Genomic DNA, 6039 nt, shown 5'->3' on the forward strand with positions numbered 1-6039 from the left:
AATAAAAAATAAAAAAAAAAAGAATAATAATAGAATCTACCTTACATGGAATTACTTAGACAGGTTAAATATATTAATGTTTGCAAAGTACATAGAACAGTGCTTCTTACACTCATTATGCTTAATAAATGTCAGCTATGATTACTATTGTTATTATGGTTGTATGTATGTTCATACTGGTTAAAATTTTTTAAAAACTGCATAGGATGGGTGTATACCAACAGCAATATAAGGGCAATTTTTGGAGGTAGGATTGGGAATGAGATGAAAGATAAAACTTTAGTTGTGCATATTTTATATCTTTCAAACATAACAGATGCAAAGCAAATATGGCAAGACTTTAGTAGAAAAATTAGGATTTTCGTTATTCTTTATCCTTTGTTACGTGGTTATATGACTTACAAATTTAATTTTTATTCTTAAAAAGTAGATAAATATATTTTATCTTGGTTTTATATATTTTATATTATGTAACTATTATAAATTATTTGATATATTTTATATTTGTTTAAGGACATTATCAAGTTATCTATAAATAACATTTTCTTTGATGAACTGTGTAATAAAGTCTTCATAATTTTCCAAAAATAAACTGTCTTCAGTATATTACCTTGATTTTCAATTATTCTATGACACAAAGAACACTAAACCTAATTTTATTTTATTAATGACTCAATACAATATTATGAAATAGATTTATTTTATGGTGCTAGAAATCAACTATAAGAAGAACGTGGCATCAGGATTGGAGGAAGACTCATTAACAACCTGTGATATGCAGATGATACAACCTTGCTTGCTGAAATCAAGGAGTACTTGAAGCACTCCAACATAAAGAAAACAAAAATCCTTACAACTGGACCAATAAGCAACATCATGATAAACAGTAAAAGATTTAAGTTGTCAAGAATTTCATTTTACCTGTATCCAAAATCAATGCCCATGGAAGCATCAGTCAAGAAATGAAACGGTGTATTGCATTGGGCAAATCTGCTGCAAAAGACCTCTTTAAAGTGTTCAAAAGCAAAGATGTCACTTTGAGGACTAAGGTGCGCCTGACGCAGTCCATGGTATTTTCAGTCACCTCATATGCACGCGAAAGCTGAATAATGAATAAGGAAGACCAAAGAAGAATTAATGCCTTTGAATTATGGTGTTGGTGAAGAATATTGAATATATCATGGACTGCCAGAAGAAGATACAAATCTGTATTGGAAGAAGTACAGCCAGAATGCTCCTTAGAAGCAAGGACGGTGAGACCTTATCTCACATACTTTGGACATGTTATCAGGACAGACAAGTCCCTGGAGAAGGACATCAAGCTTGGCAAAGTAGAGGGTCAGTGAAAAAGAAGACCCTCAGCAAGATAAATTAACACAGTGGCTGCAACAATGGTCTCTGGCATAACAATGATTATGAGGATGGTGCAGGACTGGGCAGTGTTTCATTCTATTGTACCCAGGGTGGATATGAGACAGAACTGACTTGACAGCACCTAAGAGAGAAAGACATCAATGGTATTCCCTGACATTATTAAATTATTCAGTTTAAATTACTCTCTGAATTCTCCCAATTGTAATTTTTTTGACATAATTGTTGACATCTCTGATTTCTCTTTCCTTGTCAACTCTCACTTCTTCCTTTCATCCACACCTATAATATTCTTCTCATCATAGCAAGATATTAAGGTTGATGGAAAATAAACAGACCAACAATCCTATTTAGTAGTTCAGACATCATTCTAAGTTGATAGGATCTAGCCTCACTGTCTCTGCATATATTATCACCCCCACCAAAAAGTGTTTTATAGAATTACTTATAGCTTTTTCTTTCACATTCTAGACACTGATTTAACTAGCCATCACGTCTGTGACCACAGTCAATATCATTAAAATTTTTGCAAATCTAATCCAGTTACAGTATCAGAATAGGATATTTTAGTTCTTTAAAAAAGGAGCCCTTGTGGCATGATGGTTAAGCGCTCAGCTGCTAACTGAAAGGTTGGAGGTTCAAACCTACTCAGTATTGCTGCAGAAGAAAGGCCTGGTGATATGCTTCTGTAAAGATTACATCCTAGGAAATCATATGGGGCAGTTCTACTCTGTTGCTCAGGTGTCCAGGTATTCAGTCACCAAGTGTGTGGTGCAGGCTCTCACCTACAGTCCTAGCTGGGCAAGGGTGATTGGAGAAGGCACAGGTATCTGGCTGCAGTAGCGGGTCATGTGTTGAGGAAGGCGGGGGCTGACCGCTGCCCCTGAGTGTCTGGGAGGAAAGCACATCCCTGTTTCCTAGAACGCATTGGTGGGTGAGTTTTGCAGTTGGACTATGAGCACCCAATGCTGTTGGCTGTAAGAACTAGGAGGCAGCACTTATTCTTGGACCCCTGTCGCAAGTGGGTGGCGTGGGTTGAGCTACCAGTCCTCAGGCCCCTGAAGTGGGTAGGTGAGGACCCAGCTTAATGGGCAGGACAATGTCAAATGTCACAAATCTACTACTCCCCTTTATAGCTGATACAGTTGAAAACAGGCTTCAGATATATACCCTGTTGTACCGTGCTAATGAGGGCCTATGCTGTTGAAATGGGCCCACACAGGTCTATGCAGGGGTGAAAGGCATTCAATGTCCATGGAACCCTTATGCCTATGCCTAGGCAAAGGGGCTGTGACTTCCTTGAGTTCCCGGCTTAGGGGAGCTAGCAGGTTATTTTTTCCTATTTGTTAATTTGTTCCCGCTCCGAAGCTGGGAGAATGGCTTAGGGCACACCGTGGGTCCTAATTCTGGCCCAGGGCAGGCGGCAATCACTGAAGTCAGACCGGAACCCAGTGCAGAATGGGGGAGGGGACAGGTAAATGGGAGAGAGGTTCTTCCCAAAGGGGGTGTTTTTTTGATCCACGCGGTAGTTTAGACGCATGTACTTATCTTTTGCAGATTGAGCACTGCTTCTCGCTGGTTCTGGAGGCTCAAGAGGACTCTCCAGGGCTCCATCTCTCCCACTGTGGAAAACGCATCTGGAGCACCACTGCTTTCCTTCCCAGCTGATCCCGCCTGCAGGGTGCTGGTACCAGCCAGGTCAGATCTGGAAACTCGTCCCTGCTTCTGAACCGTCTCTCCCTCACCCTGCCACTCAGTCCGATTTCTCAGCTTTGCCTTTGATGTTCAGGGCTCCTAGATTGTCATATATAATCGATTCACTTGTTTTTTCAGGTCTTTGTTGTAAGAGGGACCACAGGAAGCATCTAACTACTCCACCACCATGGCCCCGCCTCCAACAACCCTTTTTCAATGTTTATTTCTACAGATAATTAGATCAGAACACAAGTAAACCTGAAATGAATGGTAATCTACCAATATTAGCCCATGTACAGTGTGTTAATGTATTAATAATATCTTTGTCCTTTGTGATCCAATTAATTTCAGCTCAAACAATATTTAAGGAGTCTAATAAACACCAGGCATTATTCTAGGTACTCACTGGACAAAAAGAATTGAAACAATCCCTGAAATTCAAGTGTTTATCATTTTGGAAATCGAGGATTATAGACTTTGCTTATTTAAAACTGACAAAGAAATGAGAAATTGAAAGTATATTTGTTGTTCAACTTAAAATGCTGGAATTGTAACTACATTTCTCAGTAAAAATAAGGAAGGAAATTTTTAGAGAATATATTCTGATTAACTCAGAGTGTAGTAAAGAAAGAACCAGGTGAGAAAAATCTATTTAAGAATTAACCATGCAGAATCTATCATCGTATCTACTAGAATCCCTCCTTTTGCTTAATGGTAAGTGGTAAGAAGAGTACGGTTTCTAAGTATATGTGTTTATTCATGTAATCTTGCAAATCATGTTTGTTACAGGAAATATTATTTGTTTGCTTATGTTATTAAATACTTCTTTTAGAAATGTAAATTCCTCACTTAGCATATAAAATAGCCCACTAGCCTTGTATTAATCTGACCCACCTCTATCTCTATCATCTCTATTTATAATTCTATCTAAATCTATTGCTCTATCTAATGTAATTTCCTGCTATTCAGAAAACCTCAGACCCCTGAGTCAGTTAGTTTTATTTGCATACTTACAAACTACCAGTAAATAAATAATGCCACCAATAGATTCTTATTCAAAACCAATGCAAAGCTGTGTTCTTCCACATATATTAGTGGAGGAAACAGATGCTTAAATAATTTTAATATGATACACTAAGTGTTATGATAGAGGGATGCAATTGTCCTATAGGTTAATGGAAGGAGGATAATTATTAATCTGACCTCTAGGAGACATGGAAATTTTCCTGGAGGAAATGATTCTTGAGTTAGGTCTCAAAAGCTGATTATGAATCAAGAAAAAGAAGACAGAGGGTTTCTAAGAAGAGAAAATATGAGAAATGACACAGAAGTTTGAAGCTGCTGGTGTATCAAGGTCCAAAAACAGTTCCTATTTCTATTGCACAAAATGGGGGCTGAGAAGTGGTAAGAAATAAGGCTGCAGAGAAAAAAAAGAGATTTCAGGTCACCTAAGATTTTGTTCCCCCACACGTCTGTCAGTTTGTCATAATGTAAGGCTTGCATGTTGCTGTGATGCTGGAAGCTATGCCACCAGTATTCAAATACCAGCAGGGTCACCCATGGTGGACAGGTTTCAGCTGAGCTTCCAGACTAAGACAGACGAGGAAGAAAGACCCAGCGGTCTACTTCTGAAAAGAATTAGCCAGTGAAAACCTTATGAATCGCAGCAGAACATTGTCTGATATAGTGCTGGAAGATGAGCACTTCAGGTCGGAAGGCACTCAAAAGACAACTGCGGAAGAGCTGCCTCCTCAACACAATTATTCACAGGCATCAATTCTTCTTCGGTCTTCCTTATTCACTGTCTAGCTTTCATACTGCATTGGGCAAATCTGCTGCAAAATACCTCTTTAAAGTGTTGAAAAGGAAAGCTGTCACCTTGAAGACTAAGGTGCGCGTGACCCAAGCCATGGTGTTTTCAATCGCCTTCTGTGCATGCAAAAGCTGGTCAATGAATAAGGAAGACTGAAGAAGAATTGACGCTTTTGAATTGTGGTGTTGGCGGAGAATATTGAATACACCATGGACTGTCAGAAGAACGAACAAATATGTTTGAAGTACATAAAAAAAAAAAGTACATAAAAAAAGAAGTACAGCCAGAATGCTCCTTAGTAGCAAGGATGGTGAGACTATGTCTCACGTGTTTTGGACATGTTATCAGGAGGGCTGAGTCCCTGGAGAAGGACATCATGCTTGGTAAAGTAGACGGTCAGCAAAAAAGAGGAAGACCCTCAACGAGATGGATTGACACAGTGGCTGCCACAATGGGCTCAAGCATAACAAAGATCATGAGAATGGCGCAGGACTGGGCAAAGTTTTGTTCTGTTGTATACAGGGTTGCTATGAGTTGGAACCGACTCAACGGCACCGAACAACAACAACAAGACTTCGTACACAGTGGTTAAGAGCTCAGCTGTTGACCAAAAGGTCGGCAGTTCGAATCCACCAGCCGCTCCTTGGAAACCCTATGGGGCAGTTCTACTCCATCCTATAGGGTCACTATGAGTTGGAATCGACTCGATGGCAACAGGTTTGATTTGGTTTTGGAAGACTTTGTACATCCTGGCAAGTACTTACTTTTATCTTATTGGAGAAAAAGAACCGTTAGAGGTTTTTAAGTATTAAAGTGGCAGGGTTAGTTTCAATTTCATATAAATGACTTAGAGTGGTGTTATGGATTGAATTGTGTCCCCCGAAAATGTGTGTCAACTTGACTAGGCCATGATTCCCAGTATTGTGTGACTATCCACCATTTTGTCATCTCTTGTGATTTTCCTATGTGTTGTAAATCCTACCTCTATGATGTTAATGAGGCAGGATTAGAGGCAGTTATGTTAATGAGGCAGGACTCAATCTACAAGATTAGGTTGTATCTTGAGTCAATCTCTTTTGAGATATAAAAGAAGTGAGCAGAGAGACAGGGGGACCGCATACCACCACAAAACAAAAGACAGTAGAAAAGCGTATCCTTTG

Source organism: Trichechus manatus, unplaced genomic scaffold (genome assembly GCF_000243295.1).
Source record: "Trichechus manatus latirostris isolate Lorelei unplaced genomic scaffold, TriManLat1.0 scaffold00425, whole genome shotgun sequence".
NCBI lineage: Eukaryota > Metazoa > Chordata > Mammalia > Sirenia > Trichechidae > Trichechus > Trichechus manatus.